Source organism: Hypomesus nipponensis, chromosome 17 (assembly GCF_054491055.1).
Source record: "Hypomesus nipponensis isolate SF chromosome 17, ASM5449105v1, whole genome shotgun sequence".
Classification (NCBI taxonomy): Eukaryota; Metazoa; Chordata; class Actinopteri; order Osmeriformes; family Osmeridae; genus Hypomesus; species Hypomesus nipponensis.
Window position 1 is genome coordinate 6,735,681 of NC_140377.1, and position 21,660 is coordinate 6,757,340.

The window sequence follows — 21,660 nt, forward strand, 5'->3', positions numbered from 1 at the left end:
CCGTTACAATAAAGGTTATGATTGAATTCGCGGAGTCTCCATGGAGTCCAGTCAATACATGTTTGGATTATTGTTTTATTTGATCATTTCTTAGGCTATATCATCGAGTTCAAATGAATGTATAAAACAGATTATGCATATTGCATCTTGGATATAACCCCCTCGCGCCTGTAGAGAGCAGTATACGGCTTGATCAGAAACTTTAGAATCTTGACCAGCACGCGCCCATACTGTAAAAGGGGGTGGAGCTACTACCAGTGTAGAAGCTAATGCCTTTGCATTCCCTCGCCGTGGCAGCCCGAACTGGAACGGTAATTATATTTTACCATACCTTAGAAAGAACAATTGTATTTATGGGGCATTTATACAGTAGGTAGAATAGTAATGCAATTCTTAACGCGGCAATATTTCGGTGACCAGCTCTTACTTGGCAATGCGTTGGACGTTTGGATCAATTTCCTATAGTTTATCTCTGTGTGAAATTACAACAGTCGTAAGTAAGATACGGCGGAAGAATTGACTACCACCGGTGAGGGAGAAACTACATTGAATTTTACATGCGCAGTGGTGTCACCAAGAAGGCGTCTATACAACGTACCAAGGTGAGCGGTGTCCTCATATAAACCTGTAGGCTATAGTGGGCAACGATGCCTCAATGTCGGCTCTTGGATATGGCTAAACCCACCTCTTCATTGTGACCTGCAGCAAGGCCGGTTGTTTCCAACTTTGACAGATCCGGGTAGTCACCCAACACATTCATAAAACATTGTGTTCTCGGTTTGGGGCCGCGTGGACAGCAGCCAAAGATTGACACTTTGGGTACTTTGTCACATATTCATCATAAAGTGTGCATGCAGCGTGGCAATTTAGGTACTGAACATTTTGATTGGAAGGGGGGCGTGAGTATAGATGCAACGACTAGCAAATAGTATTGAAAAACCTTTAAAATGATTTTTGAAACAGTTGCCCACTTAATACAGTAGTATGCAATACAGTAAGTCAGTAGAGAAAGCTGCATGTTGTTGTTGTTAGACTAGGCCTACATGCAAGACTACATGCTCAATAACAATTCCGTACATCCACGAGGTCAGGCTTGTAACCACGTTAATGTCGCTGCACAACGAGATTTGCAGATGAAGTAGGCCCAGACATGAGAGACCCTCAATACTTTTCTAAAGTTGCTCAATTTTAGTGTCTGATCGTGCTGAAGGGCGAACTATGATAGGGTAGGCCTATAAGGCGGGTTATGACACTTGGCAAAAGGCAACACTTCAAATGCCATGAACACAGTAAAGTAACACTAACAGGCGACTCAAAGTCCTTGCAGCATTATGACAATTGTCCAGTAGTAAAATAGGTATTCATTTTTCTTGCCTACTTAATAATATTATTGGTAACTAGGCTAATTGTAATAATAGTTGCATTTTTATAAAGAATATCCAGTAGGCCTACCATACGACATGTCGGCTAGAACAGGCTCCTGTTCTTTTTGAAGAGGTTTGTTTTATGAATATGCTTTTGTTACAGTGTTATAGTGCAACAATTTGATAAGACTGTTGTCAAGCTACATTAAGGCCAATTAAATAATCTCTATGGAAAGAAAATATAAACTATATTTTCAACAGCGAGTGGGCCAACATTAAACATGGGATTTTGCATTTGCAGTCACACGGAATAACGTTAAAACTCCCTTCTGTAGCGAGCGCTTTTCTCATCTCATAAACTGCTGCTTGTTCCGCGGCCAAGCGTGGCCTCCTTTGGCGTTTCCCAGGCAGCGACGACGTCCGTGTCCTGCTTTCGGGGTTGATCTCCTTGAAAGGGTGAAAAAAACGAAGTGTAGCCTATAGCGAGAGAGAGTTGGGTTACATAACTCGGCTGCGCAGCTGATGTCCCAATCTGAATCCACTGCACCGGTTGCGTCAGAGGCCGATCCGGTAGAGCTGGGAGAGCTGGGTAGTTTCAGTTTTCTGTCTGGGTGACCGTAGGATGTCTTCCCATAGCTCGCATTTTTACTATTACAGACAGGCAGAAGGTAGCATACAGAACTCAGACCAATGGAGATAAATCAAGTGAAATCACCAATATTATTTCCCACAAATATGTTACTGTTGTAATGCCAGATCAAATCAAATGCCAAAGTATTGTCCCAATAGGACATGTTGTCTGCCAAGTAAGCACATAATGTACTGAGGAAGTTGTGTTACATAATTTGATGTCTGTAGAGCTAACAACAATAGATTTGAGTTTTTTTGGGGTGAATACACAATTTCCTTGCCTCTCACTCAGTCTTTACATGTCTCTCTTTCTCTTTCACTTACATGGCAGAGCCTCTCCCTTGTAACCTAGTGAACCTGCACATCTGTAGCTTCCCATTTTCTGAATGTAGTCATTCATGTGGTTGGTTACTATTCTCAAATACCTTCAGCTTTCACCACCTGTCCAGCTCATGTACATTACAGAGGAGAGGCACACTGCTTAGTCACTCTCTTGCTCACTCCCTGTCTGTCGATCTATCTGCCTCCATTCTCTCTCTCTCCAAGGCAAACAACTTCCCTCTCTCTCCCCCTGTACAGTATCTCACTCTCTCCGTCTCTCTCTCCCACTGAATCTCCTCTCTCTCTCTCTCTCTCTCTCTCTCTCTCTCTCTCTCTCTCTCTCTCTCTCTCTCTCTCTCTCTCTCTCTCTCTCTCTGTCTCTCTGTCTCTCTGTCTCTCTCTCTCTCTCTCTCTCTCTCTCTCTCTCTGTCTCTCTCTCTCTCTGTCCCAGTGTCTGTCTGTCTCTCTTATTATCTGTCTGTCAGTAAATCTGCCTCTCTGTCTCACACACTCTTTCTAAGTACTTGGGATGTGTGTTGTTTCTCTGGCAGGAAGGCCTAGATCAGTGAGATGAGGATCTTATATGTCTCCTCTCAGGGAGGGCCCTGTAGGGCCGGCGTCAGGCGTTTCCTCCACAGCAGGAAGTGGTCTAGGGAACACATTAAAGGACGGACCCACTCTGAATCACTATGTTCACATGCAATAAACAGGGGCTATTGTATGCATTAAACAATGGCCTGTAATTCCGTTCATGTCTATATTATTGAGGTCACATACATTTATTTTAGCAAATGACTGCAAGCTGATGGCTAAGTGGTGGTGGAGCTGCTGTGTAGTGGACCCTGTGAATGATCTGTATGTGTTGCATAGTTGGCCCAGTGTTGGGAGCTGTGTTGTGTGGTTGGCCCAGTGGTGGAGCTGTATTTGTTGTATAATGGGACCAGTGGTGGAGCAGTGTGTTTGTTCTCAAAACATACATACACTGTCAAATTATGACTGCTGAAACACATGACTCCTGTTAGTGACATATTAAATCCTAAACATTCTAATTGTTTTTTGTCTGTTTAAATTCTTACTATTGTTCTGCTATAATTTCGTGGACATAAATATTTTTTGTGTGTCACATGACATAAGTACAACATAGTTGCTAGTGTTCATGATCATTTCACTTCCAGCATAAAAGTATTCTTTTTTTTTTAAGTGATAATTTCTATGATTTTATTGTTTGTTATTGTTATTGTTATTAGCATTAGCATGATCGAGAATCACCCAAATTCCAAGTCGAATGAGTTACGAATGAGTTATGAGTTCTCTAGTTTGGAATGTTGTATTGTACCTCAGAAAATGCTGTATTGCACTCTAGTCATCCTCAGATGTGATTAGCAGGATCATCTGGTTACAGATTCATGCTGAAGGGATATTCCTCACCATCAGAGACTGGACAAACAGCTCCAAAGACGGATAATTAAGCAGCCACCCTCTCTAATGGCCTGCTAATGGCTAAACTTCCCATTTAGGGCGGGGCTTCATCTGATTGGTCACTTGATGTTTTACATTCTGAACGCCTAACCATTCCAACTTCTGAATAGCATGATCCTATAGAATTGGAATTTCCCTGTGTTGTAGAATGAAAATACTTCTTCTGTTGTGTCTTGGTGCCAAGTAAGATGGTGAGTGATTATTTACCAGTTCTATTGCAACCTGGTGTTCAGATAACGTGTTTATAGGCTATATTGAATACATTATCTATGTCCTACATATGTGGAAACAGGAAATATAGTGTGGGATGTGTCTGTGGAACAGACATTATGCCCAAATTAAAGGCAACCATACAGTCTCTGATATAAATACACAGAAAGGTTCTGTAGAGAAGACAAGCCTCCTCTGGTGTCTGCTTTAGATAAGGTCCATGGGAACTAAAAGCACAAGTATGAGAAAAAAGCATGTGGGCCAAAAATGATGACATAGTCTTTTTATGTATCCGGTTTGTATATAACATGCCAATGATTTACAGTTAAGGGTTAGAATTCAGGGTTGAAGTACAAACAAAACCGGCCATAATGTGCTTGTATGAGTCAGGGGTATTCAGGACTGCAATCCTTCAATCTCAAAAATATTTCAGATTGTACAGATGATGGTGCACATGAATCTAATGATGATCAAGACTGTTTATAATTTCTCTGGCATGCATTTCCATCCCAAGAATGGCACCCAAATCAAGCATGTACTTTATGCACATCTTGGCAGCTGGATGACTTTGTTTTAGGACTTGGTTATGTTTTCGTAGAGAAATGGTCTATATGGTGTGACTGATGATCAAACCTCAATACGTGGTTCATAACAGTGTCATTTTGTCAACATCAGGATCGGAAAGAGTTTCATTACTCATTCTTTCTGTTACAGAAAAATTACCTACCAACCAGCTACCAACCTCAGAATTATAAACATATTGGTACACGCTACGCAAAGAATAGCCAATCCACTTTATTTTCTGTGTGTTGACCTGCAGGAGGTGAAGTGGTTCAGTCTTTTATTTTTATCTACCTTATTAATATAATAAAATCCTGAATGTTAAAGATTAGACTCACTGGTGTTTTTACGGACGCCGAGTTTGTTAATTGGTTTCAGGATAATGATAAGCTGATCGGTGGAGCTACACATTTATTTCCTGTAATTGAAATGTTTGTTGTTCTGATCATTAAGAAAGGGGAAATAATGATTCAAACTCAATGTGATTTCTTTATTCAAACAAGACAAATTATTGATGAATTACTTGTTTGTTTAATTCAGTTGCTCTTGAGAACTTTTCAGTTCAACTGAAATATTTTCTTGACATTTTTCCTTAAAGGTGTAAATGTGTGCAGTTGAATGGATGTTTATGAATGCTGGGTTGTTTCTGAGCCTTTGTTGTTGAACACAGCCCATGTCTTCTCTAGAGTTCAGTGTCACGCTATTCTCAGACTGGCCTGAGCACTTAGCCATCCATCATTCTGAACTGGTCTGTCACTGTGTTTCCTGACTAGCTCCTAGTACAATCAGATATCAAACTTATTAGCCACTTCCCTTACCCCCCTCTAAACATACAGGTCAGCAACTGTGGGTTGGATTTTTTTTCTTCTGTGCGTGCATTTGCGTGTTCACAGAAGAGTGTCTATGTCTGTTGTGTCTGTCATCTTCTTTGCTATTGTTACCTTAAATGTCAAAGTCAAAATTATGTCTAGCCCTAATTATAATCCTCATCCTTTACAATGTTGTATGATGTGATATACCGTTATCTAATTAGAGGACTAATTGCCAAAATAACAGATGGGGACAGTTGACACACTGTCTAGTTATCTAGTGTCTCTATACAATACGTCATGAATCTGTTTTGATTTGGGATTTGTTTGGTAAGCCGTCAGAAAGGACACCCTTTATTGTCCTATCCAGGCCTTAGATCCCATCATCTGCATGGTTTGTCACCATGCTTGACTGATATAAGAGTCAATTCCTGGTTAAATGTGACAGAGGTGGCCCCTCGACCCCAGTAACCCCTCTGCATCCCAAGCCATTGGGAGATCTTCACACCTCCACGACTTATCTATAAGAGTCGGTGTTCCTTCTCCTGTTGGAGTCTCTATGAACATTTATTTTTAATGAGATCAATCATGTAGTTGACTTCATTCAGGTTTGACAGTTGTGACAACACAGTAATGTTTGTGGTAAATATTAAGGAGACAACTGCCTACTACTTTAAAATGGCTGATTACTTGTGGCTTATTGTGGTGTCTGAAAAGGGTTGATACGTGTCAAATTGGAGGCCTTTCGTCCTGTGCCTGAATGGAGTGTATTCTCATTCAAATATTTGGAATCATAACAATCAGAGGCAAAACAATTTTTACATTTGAAACAGGGTTGAAAGTAAAAAAAAAATCAAAACATTGTTATTTGCATTGGTCAATTATGTTATATGAACATTGTGTATTGGTATTGGCCCAAAAATGTAACTGATGTATCCCTTGTGTCTCATTGTGTGTGGTAGACAGCTGTTACGAAGAATAGTTGATAAATACCGTGGACAACGTGGAGGATTGGCACAATCAAGCTTCTCTCTATTCAAGTTTTTGTCAAAATGGCTTATGTTACACCCCTAAAACACACACATGCACGTGCACATGCAATTGTAGCTTTGCTGCCCCTTAAAACCTGTTTTATTTCAACTAGTTACATTTTGTGTGCTTACAGCTCATGCTGTAGTTTGCACATGATGGAATTGCCATAGATTTATCTTAGAAACTAATAAATAACTTATTGGGTCAGAAAAAATATTGTCAAGATTTTTGTTACGGCTCCAATTTGGATATAACAAAGAACACTTTGACCTGTGCCATGTAGTATCTTTTAACAAATGGGATCCTTTGGAGGCTTCTCCTGTAGTATTTGAGTGAGTCCGAGCCCAGTAGCAAGGTGCTCAGTACACTCAGCAAGGAACTGTCATCTGCCAGTCGTATTGGAGGCAGTTATTGCATCATAAAAAGACAGATGAACTCACTGCTTAAACCAAGGGTGCTTTACTACCACCACAGCATGAGGCCTTGAGCTAGCCTTTACACACACACACACACACACACACACACACACACACACACACACACACACACACACACACACACACTTATCCTGTACAGATTTACAGCCAGAAATACATCACTCTTGGTTTGTCACAGCAGTGTCATTAGCCTGCTCTTTATGTGTGTAGAATCTGCAGCTCAGCTAATGAACACTGAAAGTGAATCCAGTTCTGGCCTGCATGGTCAAAGGAAGCTTCCAGTTCCCTCCTTCACCATCTCATTAGTAGTAGAGATTAAGTCAAGATTTAGTGCCCCACCCCTATGGCGAGGGTTGGATCTTTACAGTAACAAAGTAATCTGATCCTGGACCTGTACCAAAGAAACAACTTTTTTCACGTTTGTGACTTTGCACTTATACAAACCCTAACCTTAACCTTGAGTAAGTGGAGTCAGCTGTGTCAGGCTACCACAGATGGGCAGGCTAGGAAGGCCTTGGGGACTGGAACTGAAAGATTCAGTTTCAAGAAATGCTCAAAAAAACAAGTGAAATGTGCTTTATGCCTCAAGTGTACATATTGTTCTCATTTTGAAAGAGCACGAGTTGAGTCAGTTGACAAATGTGCTGAGTAGGTTCATACATTTCTTTTTTCAATAACATGTCCCATAGCTTGATGGCCTGCATGTGACATGTGGACAAACTATGTATCCTTGTTGTAATGCTTTCTCTCTGTGCCTCCGGCGAGGGCAAACCAAATTGAAACCGCATGTGTCCCTTATACAGCGAAGGCACAAACTCTTACAATATCCTGACCACTCTCCACCCCCAACAAACTAACACACAATCACACACACACACACATTTCCCCAGTGAATTGGGAAAGAGAGACATTAGTCTTTGTGCAAGTCAGAGATCAGAACAGTAAACCAAGAAGACTGGCTACTCAACAGGTCTTTGGAGATAATCTCAACCAAGTTCTCGGCCCTGATGGTCACTTGTCTTGCCCTCTGGACTTTCCTCCTGCTGAGATATTTTGATCTAATGTTTCAGACACACAGTGTTGCCCAGGGGAATGATCAAATCATACACACTTAATTTAACAGTACAGCTGTATGCTCCAGTTACAGCTACCATGGTCCCCTTTGGTTTGGCACGTAGCACCAGATTGGATTGTACACCAAACATGCAGGTGCATACAGGGCCGGATTAAGACATTTTGAGGCCTGGGGCTACTTACCAGAATGAGGCCCCTATATCACCCGACGCACATCATGACACGTTCATGAGGGTTACACACACAAACCCAAATGACTTTGTAGCTTGTTGTTTACCTTACTACTGTAAGAAATATGCCTTATTTGTGATTTAATAACATTTCGCTATAGAGTTATTGATCCCGGAAGTTTGAATCTGTGAATGTCATGCCAACTTTACCGAACTCGCCAAGTGCACTGACACATCAGTGCTTTAAAGTCCACAGAGCCACTCTATAAATGTGATCAGTTTAAACATGTGACTCACCATCACCGTCATCACATCAGTGATATTAAAAAGGAGTGGGCTAGCCTGGACGCCGGGCTCCTGCTTGATGATGGGAGGGTCTGTCGAAAGACTGCATCTCCTCTTGATTGACAGCCATTTAGGACTATAAAAAGTCGCCGAAGCTATTAGAGCTCAGTCCTATCGCGGATTTTTGGCCCCACTCTCGTGCTTTGTTTGACCGGACATTTTCGTACATTATTTTTGTTTTCACTCTGAATGTTTCTAATGTTATGCGCGGTGCCGTTGACCCACTCGGCATCTGGCAACCTGAGGCCCCCCTGATAGCGCCCATTGCCTTAATCCGGCCCTGGGTGCATACTGAGTTCACCTGTAGGCTTAATATGTAACTGACTGTATAGCCAAATGGGGCCCGTAACCCTTTACTTTGTGTGTTACTTTGTGTGCTTGCGTGTGTGTGTGAATGTCACCCTGTACATTTAATCATTCATTGGGCCTTTTTATTCTTTCCCACCAAATGTAACTGTCAAAGAAATGATGGCGATTGTGTAAACATTGCGTGTTTGTGTGTCGGTTTGCATGCCGGTGTGTGTGAGACAATCAGCTTAGTTACGCTACCTTGCATCATGTGTGGGTTAAAATATACACATTTTTTATCCTGTGGTAGTGCTTTTATGGCATGGAGTGCTTCTCAAATGACGACGCACGTGACAACATACTAATTGTGTCATGTCATTTCTGGCATTTGTGGTGTCAAGTGTCTTGTCCTAAGTGTCATAGAGCACATCCAAATGAATATGTAATGAATGCGTGGCTGGAAGAGAGTACTTACAGTGCACAAGGTGTCCAGGGGGAGTATAGCAAGTGTTTCGAGAAGGAAAGAAAGAGACCAGGGAAGGCAGAGAGAATGGAGAGAGAGAGAACCAGGGAGCAGAGGGAGAGAGTGTCCCTAGAGCAGCTCATGCACAAGTTTGATTGGGAAGCTTGATTGGATGTGTCTCGTGGCTGTTGATTTGCTAGTGAGTTTTGCTTTTCAGGGCCCCTCTCCTTAACAGGAGAAAAAGTACAACTGTCTTTAAAAAAAAGATCTTGTTGTACCTGCTTTTTGTTGACACAGTCACAGAAAGTACGTTTGAGCATTATGTTTGCTGTTAACGGCATCTGTGTGGTGTCGTGTTTCCCGTTCAGAAGCGTGACCCATCTCAAAGAGTGGACCTGGATTGCAAACACGGTCCGTGCTTCATGTTTTTGTTTGGTTTAAAAGCGATATTAGCATGGAACTGTAGTTCTACAGAGGGGGTGGCACAACCTCCCAGTGTGGGTAGTCTGTGGGGCAGGGAGCTCGAACAACACAGGATCCCCCAAATTGAAATGTTCTCTCTCACAGCCTGGCTGTGGTTTGCCTTCCACATGGAGTGAGTTGTGCAGTGCGTCAAAGTCTGAACTCTTGACACATTAGAGCCGAACCATGTATGACATACACACACACACAAGCTCCTCCACCTCTACTCCTTCCTCATCTCTCTTTCCATCTTGTCTTTCCTCCTTCCCCGTTTCCTTCTATCCCTCATTCCTAACTGGGCTCCTGGCGAGACTTGCCAGTGTTACGTAAGATGTATACAGAAAGCCCACTAGAACAGTTGCTATGGAGTCCAAGAGTAATCAGACATGTATCTCGCCCGCCCCACCAACATGCTACCTGGAGCAGTCATGTGTGTGTGTGTGTGTGTGTGTGTGTGTGTGTGTGTGGGGGGGGTGTTAGTGTGTGTATGTGCGTCTGTCACCAGTTTGCGTAACACACCCAAAGTAGCTATAGAACATTGTTATCTCTTCAGAAGAGCTACACACTGAGCAAATGCAAGCTTTTATCAGTGACCTCTATTCCACTGGATGTGTGTGTGTGTGTGTGTGTGTGTGGTGTACACTGTCTGCTACTCTGTGGTCCCTGGATAGTACATCATGTTCTTCTACTCGACCCTCCCCCCCCCCCCCAGCACACACCCTTTTGCTGCACAGTAAATAGTGTCAAGCCCTCACTGACAGAAATGTAAATACAATCTAATGCTTCACCAAATGCTTTACATTTATAGTCTTCAGTCCACTCTTATTACTAGACAGGGTTTTTTTTTCTCTCCATAGGGTGAGACTGTAGTGCTATAACCCATAATAGGTTTTTAGTATAGCTCTATAGTCGTGAGCGTGTTTCCATACCAGTGTAAAATTGACAGGTCGACTGATTTTCTCAGCCCTCAAGTTTATCTCGTTCAACGACCCCCTCACTGCCCCTCTCCCCTCTTCCTCTCTCCCCCTCCACCCTCTGTTCCCTTCTCACTCCCTCACTCCCCTTTGCACTTCACCCCCTCTGATTCTCCCATAAGAGTGTCTGGACACCTTCCAATGGACCTAAAACAAGGCACTAGGACAGCTCTCTTTACTATCCCACCCTTTCATTGACCCAGAGAGAGAGAGAGAGAGGGAGAGAGCGGGTGTGAGTCTAGGTTTACCAAGCTAAAAAAAAGCGTCCGCTAAATGAATGAATGTAAATGTTTAAACGAAAGCCTGTGTTTTTAATATGTTGTCGCACATGTATAGGTCTGTTTGGAGGTGTCCATACATTCTTATGGTAGAACGTATGGTAGAACGCATAGGGGGGTGAGGGAGTGTGGGAGGGAAAGGAAAGAAGGGAAGGTGTGAGGAGGTGAAGCGGTAAGGAGGACGGGGGAGGGGTAAGCACAGAGTGAGATTATTATAGGAGAGAGTAACGTATATCTATGACAAAGCAAATCAATTGTAAACAGTCTAGCTCAAGGGGAGGGCAGATTACTGTTGTGAACATGGGCATATGTAGCTTTCTCAGTGTAGTCTCTGAATGCAGTCACCAATGTGGCTGGCCACCGGTCTCCTCACATACCCTCAGCCTTAGCTAACTCACATACTGTACATTACATAGGAGGGGCCCCTCAAGGGGCGCCCATTGCTTGGTCACCGTGCTCTATATTTCTCTGTCTGTCTCGCTCTCTCTTTCTTTCTCCCCGCTCATTGTGTGTTCAGAGACAGAGGTCGCTGTCAGTGACAGATGATGTGACAACGCACTGCTGTCAGTAAACTGTTCATGTACATCTCACCAGACCTGCTCAGCCCGACAGCACATTTGTATACATGTGAGGGCTTGCATGTGTGTGTGTGCGTGTGTTGTAGCTTGAACATGAACAGTTAAACGAACACAACAGAAAGGAAGAAAAGAAAACAATGCGGCCAGTCAGACGCTTCAAGAGGGAGATTCCCCTGATATACATCTTGTAAAGATGTAGCATAACGTACTGTTTTCCGGTATGTTCTGGGGTGGGCGTGGGTGTGTTCCTAAGTATGAACCTTTCCATAGCCACAGAGGCCAAGTTTGAGCCTAAGCCTGCTGAGACCCAGTGAAGTGCGTACCTCTGATCAGTGAGCATTGTTGTTGAGTTTGCTCTGGTTGGCACAGCTTTGTTTCTGCTGTTTGACTGCCAAGGAGCAGAGAGAAGACCTGTCACTGGGTTGGTTACTGAGAGGGAGGGAATAGAAGTGTACACACACATGCACACATTGGCTCATACAGTTTGCGCATGCACACTTTCTCTCTCACACACACACACACACACACACACACACAGGAAAACATATACACACATACACCTAGATGCACTGTTGCAGTACACAGAATCTAACTTCCCCTGAAGAAATCCCGTGATTCCATGTTCCTACTCCTTCTGGAAGATAGGGAGTCAGCTGATGCCAAGGGATGCCACCCTGACTGATGTGGCTAGTGGACTTGGACTCATCCTTGATTTTATTAACGTTAGTGCACTTGATAAAAACGATAAGCTGACATGAAACATGAGCACCTAACACAGTTTGTGTAGTGTAAACAGAGGGAATTTTATGGTGAATTTTTCCCCACGTGAATATGAGACATGATTAAACAGGTTATATGCATACTGCTTCCAAACCCCAACCCCACCCCCCACCCCCATGTTTGTGCCGGGCTGGGGAAAGGACTAAGGAGGGTTTCAAAGGGCTGGGGGAGGGGGGTTCTCTGGGGTAGGGCGGGTGAGGTAGCGACAGGGTAGAGGTCCAGATGGATCTGTCTCTACGTTCATCTCTGAGGGGGATCAGATAGCGCCCAGATAGCTCACGGAGCTGAGGTCACCGGCAACCAGTCACAGCCAGGCTTGGATCCACCCAGCCAAAGCAGAGGCACAGGCATAGCATGGTGTCTATTTGACCTTAAGCACTCGTCTTTAAGAGAGTGCCGTATGATTCATGCTCTGTTTGTACACTCAGCTCCTTATTTTTCTTGTGATGCTAAACAGAGACAAGCTAAGCTGTGCATGTCAGCTAGGGACTTGGGTGATGCGCGATGTGCGACGCACCAGGTTATACTGTCAGGCCACAAGGCACAAAGGATTGGGTCTGTTTTGAGGCGAAGATCTCGTCACGTCCAGTAATGTATCACTTGAACTTCAGGCGGGCCTCGTCCCAGTCTGTTCACACGCACTCCTCTGAGAAACATACAACCTTTCCTGTCCTCTCCTGGCTGTTGCGTCGTCTGCATGGCTGAGGATGAGCAAGAGAACACGTGGCCCCTGCTCCAGGCTCAGGGTCCTCCTGCCGCACTATGTTGTCCTACAGCCCTACACTTTGTCCTTCCCCGTGACACTGTAAATAATGAGGGTGTCTGCAATCAGTCACTAATTGATATCTTGTTTGAACGTCTGGCCCCGAATCTTTTTTCCAACCAGTAATTCATGTGGGGTAAAATAGAAAAAGAGACTCTATGTGTGTGGGTGTGTGTTTGTATTTGTACGGGTGTGTGTGATTGATTATGTGTGTGTTTGATTGTGTGTGTGTTAGATTATGAGTGTGTGGGTTTGTGTTTGTGTACTTTAGTCTGCTTGTTTGGAGGAGGGTGGGGCTTTGCCTTCTCCTTGCTTGCTCGGTAGCTAAATCACAAGACTGTTTCCAAGGTAACATAAAAAATAGAAAATATGTTTTTCACTAGGGGTGTAACGGTAAAGTCAGCTCACAATACAATACGTATCAAAATACTGGGTGTACGATACAATATGTATCACGATAATTTGAACAACATTTTAAATTCAACTGAAATTCAATTAACACATTTATTTCCAAAACATTAAACATTTTCAATAATTTCCTTTGTTGTACATACAATTTAGTTAACTCAGTTCAAGCGATTTTTGTGATGCAGTGAATGCACGCATGACGCAGGTGCAGAGTAGGTCGTGCGCTGGGAGCTCAACCAATAAGATCAAACGGACGTCATATTGTAAAAATATTGCCATAACTCTACGATTTATATCGTAAAATGTTTGTATTGCGATATATTGTTACACACATATACAACACAAATTTCCAGTAGGGGCTCATTGGTGCGAACATTTTTTATTTTTTTCCAAATTATGTTGTGAGCTGTTCTTTTACCACAACTCTTTTTGTAGTCCTTGTTTGGTCATTACCACTGCTCTGGGTTATACATAGATAAGATATATTGAAAATCTCAATAGCATACGACAGTTTGAAATCATTAAATTCACCAATCAGTTACCTGAGAACGATCATTAGCATTCTAGAAGGGAACCCTGGCACTCTAATGGATAGAAAAACATCATTCTCAAGCCAGGCTGTGCATTCTAACTCTCAATGATGTTGCTTATTTGTCTTCTATGCTTCAATTACAGTTGCTTAACTGGCATTTCCTTCTAAAAGAGAATTTGCTACAATTGTATGACTGCTACTGTATTTAAGAATGATAAATAAAAACTCCATTAAATGATACTGTAGTATTATGATGTTTAAGCTGTCCCACATTTATTGCACAATCCTTTTATAGGCAACCGGTGTAACACAGACCTTGTTTTATGGTGTATGTTGGAGTATGATATGGTACTGTGTCTGCTGATGTCCCTTCTAACACAAATCCAGTTGCTCAACAACTGGTCGTGTCTTTTGATTAACCTGTTCTAGAAAAAGGCATGCAATGTTCGCCAATTTGGATGAAACGGTTTGACTAAGTATGAAGGCCAAAATGCCGAACTGTCCTCTTCTCTTGTTGTTCCGTAGATGATCAAGTGTCTCCGGCAGCTGAGCTGAGCGGATGTGTGTCTACTGATCCCTGTGATGTCACTGCATCTTGAAGAGTGGTACTCAGTGGCACCGGTCACCTTCCCTGTCTCCGTCCAGGCTGTCCGACAGGCAGGCAATCTGTAACTGGCCAGGAACACAGACTGGGCTACGACTTGGGGTGGGGCTGTCTGGAAACCCCACTGACAGCAAAGGGTGAAAGGGGTAAGTTTGTGTTCTCTCTGTTCTGTGATGTCAGCCCCTAGACTTCCGCATTTGTCGACTGTACCTTGGGTGAATGGTGCCGGGAGTGAAGCGTTCCTAGATCATACCCGTGTCTAAGTACCAGGCAGCTAGCGCCTGTTTGTTAGAATAATCCATGCTAAACCCCTCTGACCCACTGATTGGCTAATCGGCGTGTGGGCTGTGGAAGCAGAGTGGCAGGGTGAAGTTGGGGTCAGGGGAGAGGACGCACATGTGAACGTCCACCAGAGGGGTCGAAGTTTGCTGGATATACGGTTGAACATGGCCTGTTTCTTTACCTTTTCCTGTTCTGTGTGTTTTCCGACACACCTTGATCTGATGCTCGGCATGTCTCCCTGTCTAACCCCACTCCCACTGGTTCTCTTCTCCCCTCTCCTCCCTCCATCTCTCCCTCACTGAACAAAAGCCACATGTACTAACTTCCATTGATAATCCGGTCACATCATAGCACCATAACACGTAAACCCCCCGTCGCTTCGTGTTGCCATGGCGATGTCCTCCCTTCCCCTGCACCTGCTGCATATAGCAACCCTTCTGATGTATAGCAAATAGAAGAAGCCCCTCGTCCAATCAGAGTTGCTCCTGGGCTGTTGAAGAGGCGTGCTCCATACAGGAACAGCAGGTCCAGTCGTACCTCATCGCATGGATAGACAGAAGAGCGCATACTGGGCTCATTTGGGATGTTTTCATCCTAAAGATATGTGTGTGTGTGTGTGTTTGCAAGCATGTGTGCTCAATGTATATTTTCTCGTTGATCAATGACTACACTTGCTTGGCTTAATCTTAATCAGTTTATTTGATCTTAGTCAGTGTGCCGGAAAATGATTACAAATGTGCAAAGATGCCAAGATTTATAGGCGAACAATCATATTGACCACCTGGCAATGTAGGTCCTGACAGGAGTGGAGGAATACCCCAGCCTATCAGAGGACAGCATCACATTATCTACCCAGACATTTCCTAGAGTATTGAAGATCCCAGCTGTATGGGAGTCACTTATGGAGTCTTAGGGTGTGCCCACACATTCTCATATAGAAACACTGCCCACAGAAGCCCTGCTCTCATTGGCCACATGTGAAGGTCTGCCACAGACTGGGGAAGAGTAGGCCATTGTTAGAGGAACCGGGTGTACTGTAGTGGGCGGAGGTGTGATTGCCTGTGGCCAAATAGAGATGGAGGGGTTGTGGCTGGGCCTGGTGGCTCGTGAAAGAGGGCGTGTGGTCTGTGACTGTGTGTGTGTGTGTGTGTCTGTGTGTGTGTGTGTTGATGAATGTATGCATGTTTTTAGTGCCCTGGCCCCCTCTATACATTAGGCTTAGAGACAAGCATAGGGAACCACGATGGCGCCAGCAAAGTGTAGACTGCTCCCAGATGGTTAAACCTGCGCTGTGTGTGTGTACGTCTCTGTATCCGGGTTTGCATGTGTGTGTGTTATGTATGTACTGATTTGTGCCTGGGTATGCTGTGGTTGGGCTAGAAGCTAACATTCTTAACACTTCATAAATCCCACCTGGTTCTACAGCATGTGCTGGAACATTCCGCCCAGCTCCAAAGGAACCACACTGACTGACCGACCCAGCTCACGTGACTGGAAGTCCTGCGAATGGACAGATATATCTTGGGAAATTGTGAAACAGTTTCCCGAGGTCTTCATGACCCGTCTTCTTAACCTACCTACCGCTTACCATCTGAATGGCCCCAAAATCAAGTATTACACTGTGGAATAGAAGTCCCGCTTGGTGCTACTCCTTTGTCACATCAGTCTGCTACCATCAGTGCAGAAAACCTGATAAATGATCCACTTTCCATTAATATTATTGCTCGCTGTCAGAGTTGTTAGCTAAGAGCGTTGGTCTATATCTTCGATCTGTCCTGCTGCTCTGGGTGGCCTAGACCCTCTGAGTTCTACACAAACCTTTGAGTTCTACATTTGCCACAGAGTTCTACATCAACCTTTGAGTTCTATATGAACCTCTGGCTAACTCTATCCTACTCTCTCATTCCTTTAACAGTATTTTGTCTTTTTTTAGTCTCTGTCTGTCTTTTCATTCCAGAAAACATCTTGTGGTTAATCCAATTATCTAATTGGCTGGGCTCTGAAAGAATAACCTCCCCCTTGTCCAATGAAAGGCTTCCGCAGCCTTCTTTACTGTGGCACAGTAGATTAAGCGTTATAAACCTCTGGCCGTACTCAAGGGGTAGGCCCGCGGTCTCCATTTTTGGCACTTCAACTTTGATCCATTTGGAATGCCCCAATCCTTGCCCCGCATGTCAGGTAAACAAACCTGAGCTGAACTGTACTCCAAGGTCAGGTGGTTCCTCTAGTCACAGGGTTCAGACATGGTCACTTTCAAATGTCACTGCTCCACCAGGAACAGTTGATGGGGAGTTCACGGTGAAGGGATGTCAACTTTGGGTCAACATAGAAAAAAAAACACATTTCTATGTACATCTACATGGCATTAATCTAAAATTGAGTTTACTTCTTGCGGGATCGCATCTGTTTCAACTACTCACACGTGAGATTGAAAGCGAGCTGGCTGTCTCTGGACATTGAGTGAAGCTTGGCAACTCATCCAGAACCTTCTGTACTGTTTATTGTTTATTGTTAAAAGGATCCCCATTAGCTGTCACCAAACTGGGACGAGCTAATCTTCCTGGGGTCCAACAAAAAGAGACAACCAATCTTAAAAGTCACTTAACAATGATAATCTAAAAGCAGTTAACATTGTAGACATCATTATAAACATCATCAGAAATTATTCAGAATAAGTTATTACAGTATTACATTCAGTATTACATTCATACAGTAAATATGTCCATTCCCTACTCACAATTTTAAATAGTGCATTCTCAGATGGTACCTGAAAGAGACTTTGCTATTCATTTGATGTATATTTAGTGTGCAATTTTTCCAATGATTATTCCTCTTTTAGATTAACATCTACCGGCTCTGGGGTCAGATCATACCTGCTCAGTGGTTTAGACAATGAAAACTACTGTGTACTTCCTGTACTGATAGAGCCTTATCAGATGATCGGAAATGTCTCAATATGTGTGTGGCATTTAGTTTGGTTTCACTGAGGGCTTGTGTGTTGTTATCCAGTCAAACTGGTTGCACAACTGATCCGTCTCATACGACCTGTTGATTTATATAGCATACGGTGTTTCTCAAACTCAACCTGCTTCTCTCAGTCAAACGGGCAAATGTATGATATGATTCTCTGTTATCTGGGCTGTATTCTAAGAGCCCATAAAGTCAGCTTCTGAAATGTCCTCACCGGTGGCTGTCTATTAACGGCCACCGGTGAACACTGTGTGTTCCATCATGTTGTGAGGTGAGTGTAGACCTCAAATCTCCACACGGCCCTTCTCCACACAGCATCTGTCCACAGGCCCTGGGTCTCCTAATATGAGTTCTTTACACGGAGGTGTTGCATTAACCCAGACCAGTAAAACACCAGAACTGCCCATGCCTTTGAAGTACATTGTTCACAGTCCTGAAAGATTATACAGCTATAAAGAAACCAGAGCCTCCAGATTCAAACACACACGTGCGCACGCATACACGCACACATTCACACAACTATTGAAATGGACTAGTTACCAATACCAGATAATACCAGACCTTTTCCTCAACTGTCATTATTTATACATATAAATACAAGCCAGTCTTATAGCCCTAGACACTTCCCAGCATGCACTTGAAGGGGGGACCACACCATACAGTACCACATAATGTCTAACATTCCTGCCTTGTCTCTCATATCGCCCAACATATGACTGTGGGCCGGCTGTGCTGGCAGGATGAAAAACACCACATAAAAGAAGGAGCTTCATCTTTTATAGAGTGTTGATGAGATGTGACAGTGGTGCCACTCCCCCAGACCCCTGCTGGGCTAGTCTAGGAGGGGCCGATCTGGCAACTTTACAATGTAGAACCACAACTGCCCCCCGCCAACACCAACACCACCACCCCTCTCCCTCTCTCCTTGCACCCCGTTCTCTTCCTTCTCACTTAAAGGCACCCTCCTCTTCCCCATGCTCCCTTATTGTATCCTTGTGTCCGTTTGTTTGTTTTGTTCCTCTTCCTCCTTATCAGGAAGTGTTCTCTCCCACACTTCTACCTGCTCCATTGTGCCCCCCAGGAGAGCCATGTTGACTGGAAGTGTTTGTGTTGGTTGAGAGTTTGGGAAACAGCCTCACAATCCCAGCGAGGCTGTTCGGTAGATTCACCAGACATCCCCTCCACACCCCTGCACCCCCCTGCCGGGTCTAATTTCAGACGTTGTTTATGCTTACTTGTCAGATTAGTGGAAGCAGCAAGCTAGGATGCACTGCATGCAGTGCAAATGGATGTAAACACAAAACCATTCCAGCATTTTGAGTTCCCGGTCATCCCCAAGAAATGTATAATCAGTTCATTTGTCAGGGTTGCCAGATGAGGGGTTTTAAAATTGTACTGGCCAAAACATCGCCAATCAGTATTAGCCTATCAATTTCACCCCCCCCTCCTAAAAGGATTGGTCAGTAACTAGTAAGTTAAAAGGCTTGTTGTGTTGTAACAGAAAGAGGCTAGAGGGAGGAAGAGGTCCTCACACTGATAGAGACAGAGGGAGGAAGCGGAGGGGAATGGAAGGTCAGGTCTAGCAGCCGCATTCTTGGCAACCCACATGTAGAGCCTGGCCAGAGCGTGTCCCTGATAGAGTGCATATAGGAGGGAAGGGTAGAAGAGAAGATATAAGTAAACAGAGTGAGGTGGAGTGGGGCGAGTGGAGATGTGTATGTCTATTTTCATAGTGTAATAAATTAGAGTTTAAATAAGGCTGTGTTTTATTTTCAAAGAAGCTTCACTTAAATAAAAACTTGATTTTAATGTTGAGGAACGTGGAGGGAGTGCTATTCAATCAAATATGAAAATAATCCACACGATTGTCAAGAGAAAGAAGAGAGAGAGAAGCGGTACATATTGAAGCAGAAAGAAGCCAAGCAATTTAGTAGACAAGAAAAAGTTGAATTTTAAACAAAACATAAACGTACTCTTAATAATAAGTAATTATAAAGGTTTTTCTTCCTCTGGCATTTTCTCTACTGGGGATGTTGCCCAAAATCAACTTATGTTAATTTAGAGTAGTTAGCAAAGAGCCTAAAGAAGACAAGGATAACTAAAGAGGTACAATATCTTGGGAAATTGTGAAGTGTGCTTGTGGCCACGCCAGCTGTCTGTAGTCTCCAGCTGTGTACTGATATCAACTGCCAAGGTTGACACTGTTGATGCAGCTCCAGCTAAATAGCTAGTTCCTACTACCAGAATACACACAACTAGCTAGCCAAATCCTACGTTCCCAAAGACTCAGGTGTTGTTTTCTGACTAAGAACTTCAAAGTTAGAGATGCCAGAAGAGCACCTGCGGTTCTGGTGTAGACAGGACTAGGCTAGGCAGGGTTTTAGCTTGTTTCCAATCACGTGACTATTATGGTGTGCAGCAACAGTGGTAAGCAAGCTAGCCCTGATGGTACACATTTTGCCACAAAACTTTTATCAACTGTGCAACAAAACCTTCCACAAAACAATAGAAATGTAATTGCCAACAAGGCACACATTTTAACACATTTCATATTTATATATATATATATATCAGTAGTGTGCCTTCCTGGTAGCAAGCACACTAATAAACAGTTGAAAAAGGCAGGATCACATAAAAAAGTCATGAGAAAAAGACCAATGGAGAAGCAAGAGTGGAGTGAGATTGATGGCAGTGGAAGAAGAGAGAAAAGGGGAGGAAAGGTTGACTCAAGATCAGGACAAAATGATATATTTCAACAACTTGTGTTCCTCAGGGAAAAACCTACTACTGGCAATGTCAATTAAATATACACACAGTTATACAGTGTACTTGTTTTATATATAAAATGATATATTCGTTTTCCACATAAAATGACATAAGCTACATGAATACACACTGGTGTGTAAACTTGTCTTTGGCCTTGTTTTAGCTACAGCCTAAGCGGACACAGTAAGTCTCACCAGGTTTGCACGCTTGAGGGCTTTAATTGGCCATTAGCTTATTACCACAAATACTCTTAGACTTGTCTGACCAGGAAAGCCGTCTCTGCTCGGTCACGTCACCCCTGCACGCTGAGCCGTGGGAGGCTGAGGAGTAGAACAGCTCTGGGGTCAGACCAGTCTACTCTCTTGTGCTTAGAATGGTCAGGGTTTGGACAGATATACTGTATTCAGACCAGATGCTGCCCTAGGGTCTAGTTGATCCTCTTTTGGTCCATATGGGTATAGCACTGCAGTTTGTCTGCATAATGTGAGGCTTCAGTGATCATTTAATGTTTCTTCTCAGGTCATCAGTATGAGCATGGGGAGCAGCCAAGGGCCGGGTTTCCCAGATTCGTTAAGACGCTCTTAACGCTAAGAGCTTCTTAGGAGCGTTCCAAGAACGCTCAAGATTGCTCTTAGAACGCTCCTAAGAAGCTCTTAGCGTTAAGAGCGTCTTAACGAATCTGGGAAAGCCGGCCGAGGTTGTGTATAGAGACTGTGTGTGTGTGTGTGTGTGTGTGTGTTTGTGCGTTTGTGCGTGTGTGTGTCTGTACAAAATAACTCACTGTGGTGTTCCATATGAAGAGAGTGAGCTCTGGCCTAAAATGATCCACACACATACGCCATCTACTGGAAATGCTGTATAATTGTTCAAGACGGAGCACTTGTAAACAGTACAACATGTTCTTCTGTTGTCATTGCAATCCAGTGATAGTATCCCTAGTGCCCTCTTGTTGTCTTTGGTTTTGCCCTGCCCTAGTGTTTCCCTGTGTCTGTCATTGTCTTCACCTGTGTCTCGTTGAGTGGTTTCAGTTCTGGTTAGTGTTATCAAGTCCACCTGTGTCTTGTTTGGTTCTGTGTATTT

At 43.6% G+C, this 21,660-nt stretch overlaps 1 protein-coding gene across 3 annotated transcripts in view; it reads left to right on the forward strand.

Moving 5' to 3' along the window:
- The first annotated feature begins 241 nt into the window (after positions 1 to 241).
- The window catches only part of LOC146253216 (thyroid hormone receptor alpha), a 31,986-nt gene continuing 10,567 nt past the window's right edge, over positions 242 to 21,660 (forward strand). The window contains exons 1-3 of one of the 3 annotated variants that reach the window (XM_084677812.1): positions 262 to 311; positions 492 to 602; positions 14,484 to 14,708. The gene's annotated coding sequence lies outside the window, so the exon portion shown is untranslated. The other 2 variants (XM_084677814.1, XM_084677811.1) reach the window with 2 other exon arrangements.